The 23,641-nt window shown below is 43.0% G+C and overlaps 1 protein-coding gene and 1 pseudogene across 1 annotated transcript in view; both read left to right on the top strand.

Moving 5' to 3' along the window:
- The window catches only part of LOC126204205 (radial spoke head protein 3 homolog), a 340,719-nt gene that overhangs the window by 167,188 nt on the left and 149,890 nt on the right, over positions 1-23,641 (top strand). The gene's annotated exons all lie outside the window — the stretch shown is intronic.
- On the top strand, positions 2,127-2,244 carry LOC126204871 (5S ribosomal RNA; annotated as a pseudogene).

Raw genomic sequence — 23,641 nt, 5'->3', positions numbered from 1 at the left:
ACAAAAAACAATGAAGAAATGTACCTCCGGAACGTCCCTCCTGTTATCGCCAAATAGCGGAAACATTGTAACAAATGTGACTTGCGACTATGTATAACACTTCTGTCCGTTACTGCTATACCATAACCTTACAGGTGGAGGCAGGTCGTGAAATAAAACTATCTTGTTATAGCAATTATGGTATAAAGCAACAGAGCAGTGTTACCCTCTGAGAGGAATTTTGTTATGTTGACCGTGTTGTACCTCACGGAGGTGGCTTATCGGAAGCGAAAGTCAGAATTACGTAATTATTTAAACAGTGACAAACAATATTTTACCTATCTACACTGTTCAAAGGATAAAGAAAACGGTCGCCAACCTAACTAGGCAAGAGAATGACTGACATTCTTGTTCAAGAAAATAAGTATGAGTAACTTTAACGGACAAACACAACTTATACTTTGCCACACGCGAGTGCAATGAACTCTGACACCTTCATATGTTCACGTTAAGATTGGAGCTGACAGAGCAGAACAAACCATTTTCATAAATATAACAGATAACAATACACACTATTACTTTCAGGGCTTATTCAAACTGAATGGTCTTTACAACATTACTATTAATATTCACTGTAGAATCATAAATTGGACATAGGTTCAGTATTACTTTTCACACATTTTCCTAGCTGACATAAAATTGTAAATGTAGTTCACTGCAAAATTATGATCTGATCACAGGTTGAGTCTCTCTCAGTTAAATACTTTACTGTTTAAAATGAAAGTTAATTGGAATCCACTAACAGGTTGCTTCCCACTATCGTTTGAATAAAGAAATTAGGGTTTTCATAATTAGTGGTCTTCCCATTACTTGTTACCTAGCATTAACACAATAGACAAACTGTGGATCCTGTTATACTATTAATATGCACTTCCAATACACAAGAGAGACAAACACTTAGCAAACGAGTATATAACCTTCCATAAATGCAATTCACGACTTTTACTACAGTGAGACACAATGTTGACAAATTTGCAAGATAGTGACTCACCTTCTGCGATTTACAACAGGCAGCAATGTGATCATTTACTAAGCAAAACTTTATAAGCCTCAGTCTTAAGAACTTTTAATTTTGAAGTTGGCAACAACACATTAATAAGCGGTTCTAATAGGAAAATTATTTTCAGCAAGCATCATTTAATTTAACTCACTCTCTTGCCACATTAACTTTAACTTTCTTTCTACTATGTTCAAGAGGCATTAATTAGTAAAACACTGGTCTTTAACGTTCTTTCAGTCAGGACACTCGGTAATCACTTTAGTTCAAACGGAGAGGAACCTGAGAGGTGTTATGATAAGAAAAAAAAAAAAAACAGGGTAGGTACAGTCCGCGGCTCGTGGTCTTGCGGTAGCGTTCTCGCTTTCCGCTCACGGGGTTCCGGATTCGATTCTCCGCGGGATCAGGGATTTTCTCTGCCTCGAGATGACTGGGTGTTGTGTGTATTTCATCATCATTTCATCCTCATTCACTCGCAAGTCGCCGTAGTGAACTTGTGGAGCGGCGGCCGAACTGCCCCGCGAGGGGTCTCCCGGCCACCAATGCCATACGCTCATTATTATTATTGTTATTACGGTAGGTACATAAATTCAGTTATAAATTACCTTATATTTGAGCACACTAACACATCCAATAAGCTGATCCTTCACTGTACATTACTATAGTGTTCCATTACAGTGATTGCGCGATGTGGTGATGATTACATGTTGGTAGGTGGATTTGCAGGTAGAATTGCTGGACTCTGTCATTTCTTGGTGGCGATGATAGATGCCAGTTTCAGAATAATTCCAGCTCTTTATCCATCCATCTGAGGCATTGGAAAGCGTCAGGAAAAGCCGATCTCGGAACCAGCACAATACACAACTTTTACATGACCAGTTAATAGTTTGGTAGCTCGTTCCCGGACTGACTCTTAGTTCCACCTTTTCTACCTAGGCCAACCACAATTTGCGGCCGCTACACAGTTCCGTTCCCGAAAGGAACCACAACACCTTTTACATACAAAATAACTAAGAACCCTAAGTGAAGGTCAGCAGTTTACATAACAGCAAACAAATATTTCAAATAAAGCAGAACCTTTGCACAAAATGGCAACGGCCTTGCCGCAGTGGATACACCGGTTCCCTTCAGATCACCGAAGTTAAGCGCTGCCGGGCGTGGCCGGCACTTGGATGGGTGACCATCCGGGCCGCCATGCGCTGTTGCCATTTTTCGGGGTGCACTCAGCCTCGTGATGCCAATTGAGGAGCTACTCGACCGAATAGTAGCGGCTCCGGTCAAAGAAAACCATCATAACGACCGGGAGAGCGGTGTGCTGACCACACGCCCCTCCTATCCGCATCCTCATCCGAGGATGACACGGCGGTCGGATGGTCCCGATGGGCCACTTTTGGCCTGAAGACGGAGTGCTTTTTTTTTGCACAAATTGTCATTTCTATAAAAAATTATTTAAATAAAATTATTCATCCTCAAAGATAACCAAAGACATTATGTGAGAAAGACAAAACATGTCATTTGCTCATATTGTACATATTACAGGGATTACACTTCCTATACTCTAAAAGACATCAAAGTTTTTAACAGAAAAGAATAAACATTCTCATTGTATCGATTCAGTCCAACAACATTTACAGAAACTCAACGATATAACACTAAAAAAAAAAAAAAAAAAGAAAGGCAAAATAAATCAGTACAGCATTAAAGCTCTGCTGTTACAAATTGTTGACAATCGTTGAAACAAAGGCGTTTCTCATTGTGGTGAGGTCTTTTCACGATGTTTAATCAGGACATTACCCTGCGATTTGTTGACTCCCACCTACAAAGGGAGAAATGGCCATCGTAATAAAATTTGAGAAATGAGAGCCTTCACGGAATGATTTAGGTGTTCACTTTTCCCACGTGCTGTTTGAGATGGAACAGCCGTTACCTAGCCCGAAACTGTCTGAATCTTCTGCGAAGCACGTAAATGTGAATTATGGGGGTAATCATGTGATGTAGATGTAGAGCTGACAAGCAAATGACAAGTTGCGATACTGTGTGTAAACCCACGACACTGTCGTTAGCATCAAACCTGCAAAGACCAAACAATGGAAAACTCATCAAGCCGTACCCTAATGTGTGGTCGTTCTTCACTCCTCTAAAGCCGGTTTCCTTCAATACCATGGGCCGAGTGGGGCATTAATGGACCGCGGAGCTCATTAATTTCCGGTAAGTGGAAGAGAGAACCTTTGACGGAGAGCCGGACGTCCATCACTTGGTGCCAATGAATATGCGAGCAGAGCTCTGCCTTATCAGCGGTGAAGCAGGAACGCAGCTTAGAGGCCCTGCTCTTCGCGGAGGCGGCTCGTGAATATTCAGGGTTCCTTCCGCACCAAGTAGTGCCCCACTTGACAGGCAGAAACGATGGCTACTTTGTGACGAGCAGTCGCCCTAGGCCACGAAAACACGCACACACACACACACACACACACACACACACACACACACACAGAGAGAGAGAGAGAGAGAGAGAGAGAGAGAGAGAGAGAGATGCCAGTATGTAAGCTTACACGCACACTTACACAGTAGCCTTGAATATGGGTATACGCGTCTCTGCCTGCGCCCAATGCAGCTGGAATAATTATAAACTTTATGGTGCCCGTTAACAATTTACGATTATCTCTTTACAGAAACGAGCGCAAGATCAGAAAATATAACTACATAGAAACGAAAATCAATGGCATGTTTATTTAGAATCCCATGTTTCCTTATTTAATGGAAGCCTCGCGTCCTCTTGTTCTCTCAAATTGTTTCTCACGTAACGCATCCAAAATCTGATCTAACCAGTCAGTACACATAAGTACCCCTCTCCGACTAGAACAATCGTTTTTCTACAATCTCCGAAGCAATAAAACTGTGGCCTGAAAGCACGCTAAGGCAACCATGGAGCTAGTCATCGGAGACAATCATTTCAACTATTTTTCCACAGCAGCAAGATTTAGTGTTCCAAATGGTGTGGAATGCCTTAAGAATCGCTTAGTCCCATTTAGTTTTTCATATAACTTAGATCTGTCCAGGTCGTGATCGTCAGTGTAACTCATCTACAAAACAGGCACCATACTCGCAGTCACAGATCAGAGATAAAATATGAAACTTCCTGACAGAGGTAAACCAGTTAAACACAACTTGGCAACAGATAACCCTTTCTATACAGAAATGGACGGAGTATTTCCACAAAATTTTCTAATTATGATAATATATAGAATGAACATTGAACCCCTCTTTTCTCATTGCAGACTGCGACAATTTCGAAGAAACGAGGATACACTGAAAACACACACATCAAAAAAAGTTTTGCATCGCCCCAGTTCCCAGAACTCCTGAAGACAGACGTTGACTGTGGATATTGTATCACAGGCACAGTCCCTTTGACTGTTCAGAGATGTCACTAAACCCGCCCAAAGTTCTAAACGACCATGCGTGGCCAGGGCCTATTAGACGGAGGGGGTCCGACAGCCGATCAGTTCCAGTCAGTCCACCAGGTAGGAGGTACACGGCTCGTGTTGTGTGTAGTTCAACCATGCCTAGACGTTCAAAACCGCGGTTCGATCGCGTCCGCATTGGTACTTTGCGCCAGGAAGGGCTCTCAACAAGGGTAGTGTCTAGGCGTCTCGGAGTCAACCAAAGCGACGTTGTTCGGACATGGGGGAGATAGGAACTGTCGATGACATGCCTCGCTCAGGCCGCCCAAGGGCTACTACTGCAGTGGATGACCACTACCTACGGATTATGACTCGGAGGAACCCTTTCAGTAACGCCACGATGTTGAATAATGCTTTGTGTGCAGCCACAGGACGTCGTGTTACGACTCAAACTGAGCTCAATTGACTGCATGATGCGCAACTTCACTCCCGACGTCAGTGGCGAGGTCCATCTTTGCAACCACGACACCATGCAGCGCGGTAGAGATGGGCCCAACAACATGCCGAAAGGACCGCTCGAGATTGGTACCACGTTCTCTTCACCGATGACTGTCGCATATGCCTTCAACCAGATAAACGTCGGAGACGTATTTGGTGGCAACCCGGTCAGGCTGAACGCCACACTGTCCAGCGAGTGCAGCAAGGTCTGTGTTTCCTGCTGTTTTGAGGTGACATTATGTGGGGCCGATGTGGGCCGCTGGTGGTCATGGAAGGCGCCATAACGGCTGTACGATACGTAAATGCCATCCTCCGACCGACAGTTCAACCATATCGACAGCATTTAGCGAGGCATTCGTGTTCATGGACAATAATTCGCACCCCCATCGTACACATCTTGTGAATGACTTCCTTGAGGATAACGACATCGCTCGATTAGAGTAGCCAGCATACTCTCCAGATATAAACCCTACCGAACATGCCTGGTATAGATTGAAAAGGGCTGTTTGTGGACGACGTGACCCAACAACCACTCTGAGGGATCTACGCCTAATCGCCGTTGAGGAGTGGGACAATCTGCACCAATAGTGCCTTGATGAACTTGTGGATAGTATGCCATGACGGATACAAGCATGGATCAGTGCAAGAGGACGTGCTATTGTGTAATAGAGGTACCGTTATGTACAGCAGGACCACCATCTCTGAACGTTTCACTGTATGGTGGAACAACATTCAATGTGTGGTTTTCATGAGCAATAAAAAGGGCGGAAATGATGTTTATGTTGATCTCTATTCCAATTTTCTTTACAGGTTCCGGAACTCTCGGAACCGAGGTGATGCAAGACTTTTTTTGACGTGTGTAACTTATACACACATTCCCGTTTCTATTAGAATTTTCCCAATCCAGACACCGTCAACAGAAAATATAATAGTGAACGAAACCGTTTCTCAAATTCGTAACGTCATTACAATGTTACTGTGCACGGAAGCTGTTAGCCATTCCCAAAGAATTACTCAAAGCAAGTGAAAATTTGGTATGTTGCTGGTAGCTGCTATGGTCAAATTTCACTATACAGTAATTTTCAATATATCCTTATAATACACTGTCCAGTGACATTACTGTGACGACTTATCCAAAGCATGAATAACCACCTTTCGAGAGAGGTCCGCTGAGAGATGCGCAGGAAGAGTCAGTGAGGTTCTAGAAGGTACTGACAGAGATGTGGAGCCATACTGACTCCAGATGCGTGGCCAGCTGTGGTAGGTTACCTGGGTGATGGCACATAAGGTGAACAGCTCGATACAGGTGGTCCCATAGTAGTGGGCAAGGAAGTACAGTTTATTAATCCTGGTCTCTTCTAACCACAGATATACACTGCAAGCTGTATGACACACAGCATTGTCCTGTCGGTACCTGCCAACGTGCGGAGGAAAAACAAATTGCATTTATGGACGGACTTGATCCCCAAGAATAGACGCTTACTTGTGTTGATCCATTGTGCCCTTCAGAATAACGAAATCATCCTGGGTATGCCACGAAAACATTCCCCACACCATAACGGTTGCTGCTACGTTCTGGACCCCTCTCTCGATTATTGCAGGTTGTTTCCTTTCAGACGTTTCATGTGGTACACGCCGACGGCCATTTGTCCGACGGAGCGTAGCACGTGATTAATGTGAAAAGGCCGCTTGTCGCCATTCAGTTGCGGTACTGGCGTGCAAATGCCAGCCTTTGTCGCCAGTGAACAGCAGCTAGCACGGATGCACGAAGGCCCATTTGCAGCAACGTTCGCTGAACGGCCGTTGAGGACATTCCGTTGGTAGACCCTTGATTCATCTGGGCTGTTAGTTGCCCGTACACATTTCTGCAACCGTCGTCCATCCCTATCATCTATGGGCCGTGGTGCATTACAGTTGCCTCAACATCGGTTTTGTATAGCGCCATATTACCATTAACGGTATGCTTTAACCAAGGCAGCACGCTAACAGTTCACGAGTTTGGCCGTTTCCGAAATTGCTCCACTCGTGGCTCGAAAACCTGTGATCATGCTCTTTTGGGCTTCAGATAAATCGCTACGTTTCCACGTTACGTGAACCGCTGCACTGTTTTCCACGTTCCGCCCGACACGCTTTACATATCCTACACTGCTAGTACTGCTGTCTGCCGTCTGTGAGACTGTTATTGCACCCTGACGTCGAACACAGGGGACTGTCATATGAATGCTGCTGGACCGTATATACAGATGTGTTACAAAAAGGTACGGCCAAACTTTCAGGAAACATTCCTCACACAAAGAAAGAAAATATGTTATGTGGACATGTGTCCGGAATCGCTTACTTTCCATGTCAGAACTCATTTTATTACTTCTCTTCAAATCACATTAATCATGGAATGGAAACAGACAGCAACAGAACGTACGAGCGTGACTTCAAACACTTTGTTACAGGAAATGTTCAAACTGTCCTCCATTAGCGAGGATACATGCATCCACCCTCCGTCGCATGGAATCCCTGATGCGCTGATGCAGCCCTGGAGAATGGGGTATTGTATCACAGCCGTCCACAATACGAGCACGAAGAGTCTCTACATTTGGTACCGGGGTTGCGTAGACGAGAGCTTTCAAATGCCCCCATAAATGAAAGTCAAGAAGGTTGAGGTCAGGAGAGCGTGGAGGCCATGGAATTGGTCCGCCTCTGCCAATCCATCAGTCACCGAATCTGTTGTTGAGAAGCGTACGAACACGTCGACTGAAATGTGCAGGAGCTCCATCGTGCATGTACCACATGTTGTGTCGTACTTGTAAAGGCACATGTTCTAGCAGCACAGGTAGAGTATCCCGTATGAAATCATGATAACGTGCTCCATTGAGCGTAGGTGGAAGAACATGGGGCCCAATCAACACATCACCAACAATGCCTGCCCAAACGTTCACAGAAAATCTGTGTTGATGACGTGATTGCACAATTGCATGCGGATTCTCGTCAGCCCACACATGTTGATTGTGAAAATTTACAATTTGATCACGTTGGAATGAAGCCTCATCCGTAAAGAGAACATTTGCACTGAAATGAGGATTGACACATTGTTGGATGAACCATTCGCAGAAGTGTACCCGTGGAGGCCAATCAGCTGCTGATAGTGCCTGCACACGCTATACATGGTACGGAAACAACTGGTTCTCCCGTAGCACTCTCCATACAGTGACGTGGTCGACGTTACCTTGTACAGCAGCAACTTCTCTGACGCTAACATTAGAGTTATCGTCAACTGCACGAAGAATTACCCCTTCCATTGCAGGTGTCCTCGTCGTTCTAGGTCTTCCCCAGTCGCCGAGTCATAGGCTGGAATGTTCCGTGCTCCCTAAGACGCAGATCAATTGCTTCGAACGTCTTCCTGTCGGGACACCTTCGTTCTGGAAATCTGTCTCGATACAAACGTACCGCGCCACGGCTAATGCCCCGTGCTAATCCATACATCAAATGGGCATCTGCCAACTCCGCATTTGTAAACATTGCACTGACTGCAAAACCACGTTCGTGATGAACACTAACCTGTTGATGCTACGTACTGATGTGCTTGATGCTAGTACTGTAGAGCAATGAGTCGCATGTCAACACAAGCACCGAAGTCAACATTACCTCCCTTCAATTGGGCCAACTGGCGGTGAATCGAGGAAGTACAGTACATACTGACGAAACTAAAATGAGCTCTAACTTGGAAATTAAGCGTTTCCGGACACATGTCCACATAACATCTTTTCTTTATTTGAGTGTGAGGAATGTTTCCTGAAAGTTTGGCCGTACCTTTTTGTAACACCCTGTATTGAACATAACAGAGGTCGCAGACCACTGAGTTGCGCGACTGCTCAAACGTATTAATAACCACACCGTGTCGAGCGAGCATCGGCAGTATTGCAGGTATGCGAAGCCATTGCAGCACCATGAACGGTGCTGCTTGTTTTACTATAGCCTCAATACAAAGGAGCAGAGCAAGCAGTGTAAGCATGTACGTGTTATGCCTCCGAAAAATGTGAAGAGCCTACCGTGATAGGGCACGATGCTGATGTGTTTTCATTTTATTTTTGGTACTGTAATGTTGTGGCGATAACAAAAATGTGCAAACCGTGACAGTGGCATACCACCGAAATCTCCCGACAAGCTTACGGGCGACTGTCAAGAAGAAGCCTTGCGGGATGTTGTCCAAGAGGTTGTGGCTCCATGACAACATTCTGCACAGGATAGTTCCACTTTCTGCTCCTTTGTGCTAAGCAGTATTGCCTCTGCCTCTGCGGTCTCCTGATACTGCCCCAAGTCTCTTCTTTCTCCTTCTTCGGATGAAGAAACCATTGCTTGGCAGCCATTTCCAGAATGACGACGAGGTGCTTTCAGAGCTGAAATGTTTTCTTTACAGCCAGAACGCGCATTCTGCAACCACGTTCTACGCCAAGTCATCCATAGTTTGAAATAATGTGCCGCATTCAGCGTTGAACGTGTAGTGAAGAACTATCTCCGCCCAGGACAATTAAAGAAATTTAGCTACCTGTTAATCTCGGCCTGAGAGTACCAGGGAGTAATGTTCCTTGCAAGTGTGGCTGCAGTGGCATTTAGCAGCCTATAAGGAGTATTTCCGATAGCTCCGTTGAACATCAACGTCACCTTATACAGTATACATAGATTTCGAAAAATCTGTTGTGGCTGCGCTGTGATCAATAAACAGAAGTCTCTGTTTGAGTTGACGAATTACGTGGCTCATGCTACGAACTATTGGGACTCAGTGCTTACAAGGGGAAGGCCTCAGACACGGCCAACCGATTCGGCTCAAATTTGGCAAGTCGCTTGCATACAACCTAAAACGAAGGAATCTAAGATATATTTGGTCAACACCCCCGCGATTTTGAGAAAATGACCCCTAAAGGTTATGACGAGCAATCGACTCAAAATTGGAGGGATCGGTAGATAACTGTAAATAGAGCATTTTTCATCATTAGGTATCTTCTTCTTAAGTTGTCAATCCTAAGATTGATTTGCAGCAGCTCTCCATTCAGTGCGATTGTCGGCCAGCCTCTTCAATTCCGTGAAACTTCCGCATCCTAGGTCCTGCATTATCTGGCTTATGTACTTTCTTCTAGGTCTGCCTCTTGCACTTTTGCCCTCCACAAGGCCTTCCGTTATAGTGTGGAGAAGACTTTCATGTCTCAGAATGTGTCCCATCCATATATCTCTCCTCTTCTTGACCGTCTTCCAAAGAACTGGAACTTCCTCCGCTCTCTGCAGGACTTCTTCATTTGTCATCCTGGCCGTCCATGGAGGAAATGGAAAATACTCTTGCTACACGGTACAACATTAGGTATAGGGTCCGCAAACGCAAACATTTCGAGAAATCGAGGAAAGAAACTTTTACTACTGCCTCTTCTGTACCCACATGGTAAACGCTTTTCGCGGACAGCACCGATAGCGCAACGGACGAGGTGAGTGGCTGAGAATCGGAAAACCCGGGTTCGAATCTCGAAGAAACCTAGCGGATGTCATTCCTTTCGTTTGAATTTTTCCATATCTCAATTGATAGGGATAGGAGGGTTAATAAGGTAATTAAATCAATAAGGAATGATAATAATAAGGTAGGCAACTAATTTCCCAAACGCCGTGAGTTAGTAAAGTATGAAACTTTTAAGCCTTGTCACATGAAAACAACTCCGAATAAAAGTGCTGCGAATTCCTTACGAGGGACCACAGATAGCCAACCGTGCGACGCTTGTTTACAGCGAGGCACGGGACAGAATGCACGCGGGGAGAATTATATTGTCCCGGTTGCCTCTTCAAAAATGGCTCTGAGTACTATGGGACTTAACTTCTGAGGTCATCAGTCCCCTAGAACTTAGAACTACTTAAACCTAACTAACCTAAGGACATCACACACACCCATGCCCGAGGCAAGATTCGAACCTGTGACCGTAGCAGTCGCGCGGTTCTAGACTGTAGCGCTTAGAAGCGCTCGGCCACTCCGGTCGGCGGTTGCCTATTCGTCATATTGTAGTTGTGAACCTGGAAGAGTGAAGGTGTCCAGCATGAGCCTTATAGAAGTCAATCGGAAAGAATTGTTTTCTGTCATCAGGCTGCCGCGAACCTTGCAGATACATGTAGTGATTTTTCCGTAGTTAAAGCACCGAAAGAAATACGTTTTGTGAATGAATACAGTTTCTTCGAGATTAGAACCCGGGTTCTCCGATTCTCAGGTAGTTACCTTGGCCGTTGGGCTATCGGTGCTGGCGGCGAAAATCGTTTACCATGTGGGTACAGAAGGGACAGTTGTAAAAGTTTCTTACTTCGATTTCTGGAAAAGTATACGTTTTTGGGTCCCACACCTGATGGTGAAAAATGCTTTATTTACAATTATCTATCGATCCCGCCAATTTTGAGTCGATTCCTCGACATTACCTTTATGGGTGGTTTTCTCAAAAACGCGGGGTTGTTGACACAAAATATGTTAGATTCCTTCGTTTTAGGTTGTACACAAGCGACCTGTTAAATTTGAGCCGAATCGGTTGGCCGTGTCTGAGGCCTTCCCCTTGTTAGTGATTCCGTGGAAATGAGACTATGTGATATAAATTTCACTAGACATACCGGCTACAAACTTAACCATGCATACAGGTGTGCACTGATAAAGAGAGATCGCAGAGGAAGACGTCACATAGTTTACTACGTAATCTGAGTAGTGGCTTTGGAAGCGGAACTGGCAGAGAACAGAAACGGAATCTATGGACACACAGGGCGCGATCTAAGTCTTCGCCACCTCCGTCACGTCGTCATGACGTTTTCTAATCAGTTTCAAATGATTCAAATGGCTCTGAGCACAATGGGACTAATTATCTGTGGTCATCAGTCCCGTAGAACTTAGAACTACTTAAACCTAACTAACCTAAGGACATCACACACACCCATGCCCGAGGCAGGATTCGAACCTGCGACCGTAGCAGTCGCACGGTTCCGGACTGAGCGCATAGAACCGCTAGACCACCGCGGCCGGCCTACTCATTTTCACGACGATGATGGAGGCAGTTATCGAGAACTTGAGATCTTATACGAATTAGGAGCGGTAAGGTAACTTTATGCCCATTTATCTACTAGCTTTTCAACTTCGTTGTCAAAGTTTATTCTACTAATAATTTTTTTTATTAGCCATGATTATTAAATTACCTGTTGCTTATCATATGTACAAGCCACCTAACCTTATGGGTTACAGACGTATTATAATGTCTTCTATAAATGAGAAAAGGACACCCTTACCAAAAAGTCAGTATCAAGTTACTGATTACTGCTGCCACTATGAAACCTGTATTCTGTTTTTTGACTCCCCCCCCCCCCCCCCCCCCCCATGAACCACTGACCTTTCCGTTGGTGGAGAGGCTTGCGTGCCTCAGCGATACAGATAGCCGTACCGTAGGTGCAACCACAACGGAGGGGCGGAGGGGTATCTGTTGAGATGCCAGACAAACGTGTGGTTCCTGGAGACGAGCAGCAGCCTTTTCAGTAGTTGCAGGGGCAAGAGTCTGGATGATTGACTGATCTGGCCTTGTAACACTAACCAAAACGGCCTTGCTGTGCTGGTACTGCGAACGGCTGAAAGCAAGGGGAAACTACGGCCGTAATTTTTCCCGAGGGCATGCAGCTTTACTGATGGATAAATTATGATGGCGTCGTCTTGGGTAAAATATTCCGGAGGTAAAATAGTCCCCCATTCGGATCTCCGGGCGGGGACTACTCAAGATGACGTCGTTATCAGGAGAAAGAAAAGTGGCATTCTACGGATCGGAGCGTGGAATGTCAGATCCCTTAATCGGGCAGGTAGGTTAGAAAATTTAAAAAGGGAAATGGATAGGTTAAAGTTAGATATAGTGGGAATTAGCGAAGTTCGGTCGCAGGAGGAACAAGACTTCTGGTCAGGTGAATACAGGGTTATAAATACAAAATCAAATAGGGGTAATGCAGGAGTAGGTTTAATAATGAATAAAACAATAGGAATGCGGGTAAGTTGCTAGAACCAACACAACGAACGCATTGTTGTGGCCAAGATAGACACGAAGCCCACGCCTACGACAGTAGTACAAGTCTATATGCCAACTAGCTCTGCAGATGACGAAGAAATTGAAGAAATGTATGATGAAATAAAAGAAATTATTCAGATAGTGAAGTGAGACGAAAATTTAATAGTCATAGGTGACTGGAATTCGTTAGTAGTAAAAGGGAGAGAAGGAAACGTAGTAGGTGAATATGGATTGGGGGTAAGAAATGAAAGAGGAAGCCGCCTGGTAGAATTTTGCGCAGAGCACAACTTAATCATAGCTAACATTTGGTTCAAGAATCATCAAAGAAGGTTGTATACATGGAAGAACCCTGGAGATACTAAAAGGTATTAGATAGATTATATAAAATGGTAAGACAGAGATTTAGGAATTGACAAGAACGGGGGAAAGAAATACAGTAGAAGAAGAATGGGTAACTTTGAGGGATGAAGTAGTGAAGGCAGCAGAGGATCAAGTAGGTAAAAAGACGAGGGCTAATAGAAATCCTTGGGTGACAGAAGAAATATTGAATTTAATTGACGAAAGGAGAAAATATAAAAAATGCAGTAAATGAAGCAGGCAAAAAGGAATACAAACGTCTCAAAAATGAGATCGACAGGAAGTGCAAAATGGCTAAGCAGGCATGGCTAGAGGACAAATGTAAGGATGTAGAGGCTTATCTCACTAGAGGTAAGATAGATACTGCCTACAGGAAAATTAAAGAGACCTTTGGAGAAAAGAGAACGACTTGTATCAATATCAAGAGCTCAGATGGAAACCCAGTTCTAACCAAAGAAGGGAAAGCAGAAAGGTGGAAGGAGTGTATAGAGGGTCTATACAAGGGCGATGTACTTGAGGACAATGTTATGGAAATGGAAGAGGATGTAGATGAAGATGAAATGGGAGATATGATACTGTGTGAAGAGTTTGACAGAGCACTGAAAGACCTGAGTCGAAACAAGTCCCCCCGAGTAGACAACATTCCATTAGAACTACTGACAGCCTTGGGAGAGCCAGTCCTGATAAAACTCTACCATCTGGTGAGCCAAATGTATGAGACAGGCGAAATACCCTCAGACGTCAAGAAGAATATAATAATTCCAATCCCAAAGAAAGAAGGCGTTGACAGATGCGAAAATTACCGAACTATCAGTTTAATAAGTCACGGCTGCAAAATACTAACGCGAGTTCTATACAGACGAATGGAAAAATTGGTAGAAGCCGACCTTGGGGAGGATCAGTTCGGATTCCGTAGAAATATGGGGACACGTGGGGCAATACTGACCCTACGACTTATTTTAGAAGCTAGATTAAGAAAAGGCAAACCTACGTTTCTAGCATTTGTAGACTTAGAGAAAGCTTTTGACAATGTTGACTGGAATACTCTCTTTCAAATTCTGAAGGTGGCAGGGGTAAAATACAGGGAGCGAAAGGCTATTTACAATTTTTACAGAAACCAGAAGGCAGTTATAAGAGTCGAGGGACATGAAAGGGAAGCAGCGGTTGGGAAGGGAGTGGGACAGGGTTGTAGCCTCTCCCCGATGTTATTCAATCTGTATATTGAGCAAGCAGTAAAGGAAACAAAAGAAAAATTCGGAGTAGGTATTAAAATCCATGGAGGAGAAATAAAAACCTTAAGGTTGGCCGATGACATTGTAATTCTGTCAGAGACAGCAAAGGACTTGGAAGAGCAGTTGAACGGAATGGACAGTGTGTTGAATGGAGGATATAAGATGAACATCAACAAAAGCAAAACGAGGATTATGGAATGTAGTGAAATTAAATCGGGTGAGGCTGAGGGAATTAGATTAGGAAATGAGACACTTAAAGTAGTAAAGGAGTTTTGCTGTTTGGAGAGCAAAATAACTGATGATGGTCTAAGTAGAGAGGATATGAAATGTAGACTGGCAATGGCAAGGAAATCGTTTCTGAAGAAGAGAAATTTGTTAACATCGAGTATAGATTTAAGTGTCAGGAAGTCGTTTCTGAAAGTATTTTTATGGAGTGTAGCCATGTATGGAAGTGAAAAATGGTTCAAATGGCTCTGAGCACTATGGGACTCAACTGCTGTGGTCATCAGTCCCCTAGAACGTAGAACTACTTAAACCTAACTAACCTAAGGACATCACACACATCCATGCCCGATGCAGGATTCGAACCTGCGACCGCAGCAGTCGCACGGTTCCGGACTGCGCGCCTAGAACCGCGAGACCACCGCGGCCGGCTATGGAAGTGAAACATGGACGATAACTAGTTTGGACAAGAAGAGAATAGAAGCTTTCGAAATGTGGTGCTACAGAAGAATGCTGAAGATTAGATGGGTAGATCACATAACTAATGAGGAGGGACTGAATAGGATTGGGGAGAAGAGGAGTTTGTGGCACAACTTGACTACAAGAAGGGATCGGTTGGTAGGACATGTTCTGAGGCATCAGGGGATCACAAATTTAGTATTGGAGGCAGCGTGGAGGGTAAAAATCGTAGAGGGAGACCAAGAGATGAATACACTAAACAGATTCAGAAGGATGTAGGTTGCAGTAGGTACTGTGGGATGAGGAAGCTTGCACAGGATAGAGTAGCGTGGAGAGCTGCATCAAACCTGTCTCAGGACTGAAGACCACAACAACAACAACAACATCAGTAATTTAAGAAAAATTTGAACGAAATAGAGAAACGATATATTTAAAAAAACTGTAGATTTTGGCCATAGCTTACTAAACATCATGAGTTTAAAAAAAAATCGAATGTACTTGCTACAGCTTCCGAGTGTGATAATTTAATTCAAGTAATACAGTACATAAGATACAGATTTTTCTGTATACTTCTGCCTTTTGTCAGATCTACGAGAAATTAAACGCTACTACCCACTTTCGAATTATTCTGTACTTTCATAAAAATGTAGTTATTTATAGCTCAATAAATATCCGTACTTAACAGCAAAAAAATGATGAGAGCCACTGTTATAGTTAAACAGCGTAATTTCGGAAGGAACGTACACAGACAGAATCGCTCTAGTATATGAGTTGACCTGAAACCTGTTAAGAATCGACCGATTTCTGTTTTCTTGTGTATATTGTTACATTGTTTAACGTTCAAGAATAGTAGTTATCAATATCGGAGTTTGCTTACGTTTCACGTTAACTCATTTATTCTCTGTATCTTCTGAGACTTCCACATTGTCCTAAATTATACCCAGGATGCACTGGTTCTGTTATTTCCCTCTTGTAACCAAGAATATTTGACCTAGTCCTCGAAACGACGCGTAATGATAATCCAGTAACTTACACGTATCACATTTATCAATAACGAAAAAAAAAAGGTTCCACCATTTTGGTAGACATACATTTTCTCTGCATAAATGTAATACATTGCGCTACTGCGCATGAACGGATACAGCAAACCGTAAACAGCTTTTATTTTAAAATAAAAGAGTTTTTCATCTAATAACTGGATGTCAGAAACGTGATACACAGGCTCTGAGTGAAGATCTGAGGTAGAAGGGTGAGGTGTTACGTGGTTGATGTTCATCCAAAATCACTTTGATAGATCAGTACTCACCAACTAAGGAGGAACAGTGTTTGAATGTTACTGAGTTGGAAATTTTTCACCAACTAATGTTTGGATGTTATTGAGTTGGAATTTTCCTTAGTCACTGTAATCCTTTGCTTGTGTTTTAGTTGCGTCCCACACGAAATGAACCTCCCATTTGCCCCTCCTACTACGATGAAGCTACTCCACACCTTTCTTTCCTACGTTTGGTCTCCCTTTTCGTCCTCTTTCTGCCTCCTAACATTGTTCTGTATTCCATAGCCATTGCTTTGCCTCCATCTCCGGTTGCACTCTCCTTCTACTTCAGCTTTACACCTCACAAACTCACCTGCTCCATCGCTATCCCGTATGCTATACTACAACAGGATCACTCAACCTTTTCGTTCCTTAATTATCTTTTTCCATTCGAAGTAACGTAGTGTTTCTCTTCTCACATTAACCATATCAACAGCATTGAGTAAGATAACAATGAATTTATAAAGTCTTTAGTATCATGGCCATGAAAGCATTATTTCCATGTATTCTGTCCTTTTTAAATGGCTTTAGTTAATATTTATTTCATTTCAGTCTCTTCCTAGCTACTACTCACGTGCCTTCCCAGTTTTAAACATCCATTTATTTATATTGCAATAACTCCCGATTCCTCTTTAAAGCGAATAAAAACACAGTAGGGAATAAAAAGTCTCAAATAACTGTACGAGTATCAGACGTGTCTTTATGGCAGTAAATACAGAAACATTGCCGAAGAATGCTTAAGTAGTAGTCAAAACGCAACAAATGCATGCAGATTAGATGTTAATTTTAATCTCTAATATCCTGAAGCTTAAAACATAAATAATGTGTATTTTCCGTAGCAGCCCAAGTGGAATCCCTACTTTGGATATGCCAAGTTGCTGTCTAAGGTTAGTCTGAGCTCCTTCCTGTAAAACACATTCCGATGTTTTAGATAATAGTAGACTCACAGAGCTGGCAAACCCGCAGTCTACGTCTTTTGCATAAAAAATTACAGCACGTTCTAATGAAATACCTTGCATGCTCGTCTATTATTAGAATTAGATCGCAGCATTAAACACACATTTAGCTGTCATAATTGCTAATCTTCTCCATTCTAAATTGTTTAAATTGTACAGTGATATCTTAATTGTTGTTCCTCGGCTAGGCGCTTGCTGCCTATGGCAATATATGAACGCATGTGTCAGGATCTACTGTTACTGCCGAAACCTACGCTTCCACTGCCTAAATGTGCAGTCTACAGTTCAGATGGCTATATGGCTTAAAAGAGGAAGGTACAAGATCATCATTGTTAAGTAAGATTTGCATGAAGCATGAGTGTAACTTTGTCTTTGAGAGTCACCCTAGCCGCTACACGTGTCTTACTGGTATCAAACGTATACCAGTATTTCCTTTATGTGAAGGTGTAAATCTAGTTTCGCTGATTTATTGTAGTATGTGACATGACAGTAGGGGACCCTGAACCACAGGGATAAATGTTTTAAAATACTTCACCTCCTTTTTTTATTGAATTCATACCTTATGCTATTATTATATACTCTTTACTTTTTATTTCGTTTGCTTGCTTTATCTCTTTTATTCCTTCCACTGAGTTAAAAATTGTAATCTTTGTGTATAATGGAGTACGTGAATTTGATAGAGCGAGAGGAAGAAATTAGATAAGGAGGAAAGGGGAAGGGAACGAGAAAGAGAACAAAGTGTAGAATTGGATGCGGAGAAGCTGAAGAAGCAGGTGAAGAAGAAGATGAAGAAGACATTTCAAGACAGGCTTAGTTATTTGTTGGCCATCGCGACTTTTGGGAACACTCTGCTCTTGTTGCACAAACATGTCAGAATCTAGAAGTTTCATCTGGGACACCGTACTACTCCTCACGCGCACTTCCCACTTTCAATCGTACATTTATGTCCCAAATGGGGCAAAGAGCTTGAAGCTATAGTTTCTCGACTGTTGAATTTTACGTGTCTTTAATCTACAAAGGTAAGCGTTAAATGTATACATAATATGAAGATATCGCCGAGTTATCACTATGCGACTTATCTTCTATCAGATATGTGCTTGTAAATTGCAGTTAACGTATTTCTTTATATCCTTTTTTCTTTCTTTACTTTTTATGTCTTATTATCGCAGAAAGGTGAGCTGTATACATGTAAAACATTCCACGTCACGAATGCTGAAATTAAGGCCAATGTCCGGCTTCTCAGCTTGCTGACCTGCGTCCACTGAGAAAATGCGACACGATTCAGTGTAACTCATATCCACTACGCATACGTTCGTATTTCGTCGTCAGGCCGTCGATTCTTGTTACACCTAGAACATGAACACAAGATGCTTCTCTTTAAAAATATGGGACTCTATTGAATGACACATTGGCGCTTATTTTGGGAATATATAATCCATTTACCTTTATTTACTGAATTATTTAATCTGCAGAGAATAAGACAATCTCAGATCTCGCCAAACATTCTGCTTATTTTGCATTGCATCTAATATGACAAGTATAAGTTAGATCTGGTGCATAATCCTACATTAAGAAATTAATACGACCCAAAGAGCGCAGTAAAAACAGTTCATATTAGTTCCTGTCAAGTACAACAATAAGGACAAATTACTGACACTTGTATTTAGAGTATGAGCGCTAGCAGCAGTGGATATAATAAGAAGTGTGTAAGATGGGAAGAAAGCAGAACGTGATGAAATAGAATAAAGTGGCGTGACTGACGGCAAGATGAAATGAGAGAGCAGGACACTGGAAGAAGATGGAAACATCGTGATCACAGTTTTAAAAAAGAAATCAGGAGCGTACGTACAGTTTTGTGAAACTGAGTGAGACCTTGTGTTTCAGGTACTAAATCTCTGATGCGAAGAACTGGGTTGCATGTGCACCGAGGAGCCGATGAAGTGGATTCAACCGGGCCTATGAAACACCAACATGGCCAAGTAGACGTGACATCATCTCAAGTACATGGTCAGAAACCAGATCGTTAATATTATGTTTTGCTGATCTTTGTATTGATGACAAAGACTCTGCTCAAAAATCTGACGGGGCTTTCAACTATAGGATAACTTCTGTGCAAGTAATTTGGTCTGGTTGAACTGTATATCCCACGCTCTGCCGAGGTAGTGATCAACCTTAGACGTCGTCGACGTACGTGACGTTTTATAAAGTACAAAGTGTTTCAGAAACTCACAGATAATTTTTTAGAGGTAAAAGGAACTATAAAATCTTCAGATTGTGTTCAAACAGAATGAATAGACTGACAAACAGATACGTCGTGCTTTGAAGTTTGGGCTTTGTGCCATCTAGTAGAAGATGAATGTTGAATGGGTCCTTTCGTGCAATATGCTGGTAGCGTATCTTCAAAGATAGAAAGGATTATAAACAGGTATAATGCTGAAAGTGTGTTTTGTGCTCCAGCCAATATCAGAGCTCTCCTTGTCGCTCTTAAATATGATCTAGGGTTGAGGAAGTCCGATGTTTACAGAATCCCCCGCCATTGTAGGAAAACGTATATTGGCCGCACTATTCGCACCGTTCACGTCAGATGTGTATAGCACCATCGCCACACACGACTACTGCCACCTGAGAAATCTGCGGTGGCGGAGCACCGAGGAACACCAAGTGATATAAGGTGAGTAACTGATAGTTGCTCTGCGTTCCACCATAGGGATTGTGTATTAAAGGTATCAACTGAAGTTAGACTGGCAGATAACATAATAAATAGAGACAAGCACTTTCCTTTAAGTAAAATGTGTTATCTCCTTTTATCTAAATTAGAACACAAGGGTCTTTCACTCAGCTGACAGAGCCACACATTCCGTAGCGATTCATTTCTGCTGGCTTTCAGCAGTAGTGCGCAGCGATAATTTCTTTCGTATGCATTATGCCCCCCCCCCCCCCCCCCCCCTGGTCTACAAACAGGCAACCATTCCCGCAGAAACCACGTTCCAGCGCGATATAGCATGGGTCCAAAAGAGACCTTTAAACTTTGACTGAGAGAATGGAAATTATGAAATTGCTCGCATCTCGTGGTCGTGCGGTAGCGTTCTCGCTTCCCACACCTGGGTTCCCGGGTTCGATTCCCGGCGGGGTCAGGGATTTTCTCTGCCTCGTGATGGCTGGGTGTTGTGTGCTGTCCTTAGGTTAGTTAGGTTTAAGTAGTTCTAAGTTCTAGGGGACTGATGACCATAGATGTTAAGTCCCATAGTGCTCAGAGCCAAATTATGAAATTGAAGAACATGATTCAGAAGAACAAGACTATTTAAACATTTACTCAGAAGATAAAAACAAACCTTGAAGCTAGGAAATGGTTGATACACTATTTTGATATTGCGAGAAGAGTAAGACACGGTTGGTGTCTTTCACCAGTTCTGGTTACCATTCACCAGCTCTGGTTACCATGTATATCAAAGACTGGATTATGGACATGTTAGAAGTGGGGATGGAAGGATTAATCGTAAGAGACTAAGCTATTAATTGCATCAGAATTGCTGATGACATGGTGGTGCTCACAAATAAAACAATATCTGAAAGTTCCTGTCAGATTAAAACTTTGTGCCAGTCAGAGACTCGAACTCAGTTCCTTTCCCTTTCGCGGGCAAGTGCTCTACCGACCAATCACGATTCACGAATCGTCCTCACGGGTTTAATTCTGCCAGTACGTGGTCTCCTACCTTCCGAATTTCACATAGGCTCTCCTGCGAACCCTGTAGAAGTAGCACTCCTGGAAGAAAGCATATTGCGGAGACATGGCCTAGAAACAACCTGGGTATGTTTAGGAATGAAATTTTCACTCTGCTGCGGATTGTGCGCTGATACGAAACTTCCTGACAGGTAGAATACTACCCCGCGAAGTACTGCCACGAAGTACTTGGGGACGCTGGCAGCTAGTAAAGTCCCTGTCATGAGGCTGTTGTTGGCAACACAATCTATGTTGAACCTCTCTTCTTCCTAGGATATGTGGTAATAGTCTGACTGTAGGAATTAAGATGTGAAGCTCTAGGCAGCTGTTACAGCTCGTGTTGCTCCCTGGAAATTGCGTGACAAGCGCTTACGTGTTCACGGACAAAGAACTCATAAACGCACGCGCATGACGTGCAGCACTTTAGCACGATGCCATCGGAAGGCTTTAAACGCCAATATTGCTGTCATGAACTGTAAGCGCGCCGCGGAATATGAGCCTAACATTTCGGTTTAAAACGCCGTTCTCACTTTAATGTGTGGCCGTTCAATCGCTTGCTACAACTGTTATTCATAACATTTCACAAAATAAATGCAGGGCGTAGAAAGCAATAGATATTAATCGGAGGGGACGTTGTATTTCCAAAGTCATAACTGCACTCTTTCAAAATTCCTAACTGACAAAAATTGTTCAAATGGCTCTGAGCACTATGGGACTTAACTTCTGAGATCATCAGTCCCCTAGATCTTAGGACTACTTAAACCTCGCTAACCTAAGGACATAGCACACATCCACGTCCGAGGCAGGATTCGAACCTGCGACCGTAGCGGTCGCGCGGTTCCAGACTGCAGTGCCTGACAGATGCAGATATTGTTCCCTCCTGGGTTTCAAATGACGTCTAAATGTTGTTGTTGTTGTTGTCTTCAGTCCTGAGACTGGTTTGATGCAGCTCTCCATGCTACTCTATCCTGTGCAAGCTTCCTCATCTCCCAGTACTTACTGCAACCTACATCCTTCTGAATCTGCTTAGTGTATTCATCTCTTGGTATCCCTCTACGATTTTTACCCTCCACGCTGCCCTCCAATGCCAAATTCGTGATCCCTTGATGCCTCAGAACATGTCCTACCAACCGGTTCCTTCTTCTTGTCAAGTTGTGCCCCAAATTCCTCTTCTCCCCAATTCTATACAATACTTCCTCATTAGTTATTTGATCTACATATCTAATCTTCAGCATTCTTCTGTAGCACCACATTTCGAAAGCTTCTATTCTCTTCTTGTCCAAACTATTTATCGTTCATGTTTCACTTCCATACATGGCTACACTCCATACAAATAGTTTCAGAAACGACTTCCTGACACTTAAATCTATACTCGATGTTAACAAATTTCTCTTCTTCAGAAACGCTTTCCTTGCCATTGACAGTCTACATTTTATATCCTCTCTACTTAGACCATCATCAGTTATTTTGCTCCCCAAATAGCAAAACTCCTTTACTACTTTAAGTGTCTCATTTCCTAATCTAATTCTCTCAGCATCACCCAACTTAATTTGACTACATTCCATAATCCTCGTTTTGCTTTTGTTGATGTTCATCTTATATCCTCCCCTCAAGACACTGTCCATTCCGTTCAACTGCTCTTCCAAGGCCTTTGCTGTCTCTGACACAATTACAATGTCATCGGGGAACTTTAAGGTTTTTATTTCTCCTCCATGGATTTTAATACCTACTCCGAATACAGATTGAATAACATCGGGGAGAGGCTACAACCCTGTCCCACTCCCTTCCCAACCGCTGCTTCCCTTTCATGTCCCTCGACTCTTATAACTGCCTTCTGGTTTCTGTACAAATTGTAAATAGCCTTTCGCTCCCTGTATTTTACCCCTGCCACCTTCAGAATTTGAAAGAGAGTATTCCAGTCAACATTGTCAAAAGCTTTCTCTAAGTCCACAAATGCTAGAAATGTAGGTTTGTCTTTCCTTAATCTATTTTCTAAGATACGTCATAGGGTCAGTATTGCCTCACGTGTTCCGACATTTCTGCGGAATCCAAACTGATCTTCCCCGAGGTCCGCTTCTACCAGTTTTTCCATTCGTCTGTAAAGAATTCGCGTTAGTATTTTGCAGCTGTGACTTATTAAACTGATAGTTCGGTAATTTTCACATCTGTCAACACCTGCTTTCTTTGGGATTGGAATTATATTCTTCTTGAAGTCTGAGGGTATTTCGCCTGTCTCGTACATCTTGCTCACCAGATGGTAGAGTTTTTGTCAGGACTGGCTCTCGCAAGGCCATCAGTAGTTCTAATGAAATGTTGTCTACTCCCGGGGCCTTGTTTCAACTCGGGTCTTTCAGTGCTCTGTCAAACTCTTCACGCAGTATCGTATCTCCCATTTCATCTTGATC

This window comes from Schistocerca nitens, chromosome 9, assembly GCF_023898315.1.
Source record: "Schistocerca nitens isolate TAMUIC-IGC-003100 chromosome 9, iqSchNite1.1, whole genome shotgun sequence".
In the NCBI taxonomy this organism is placed as follows: Eukaryota; Metazoa; Arthropoda; class Insecta; order Orthoptera; family Acrididae; genus Schistocerca; species Schistocerca nitens.
This window is presented reverse-complemented; position numbering and strand designations above follow the sequence as displayed.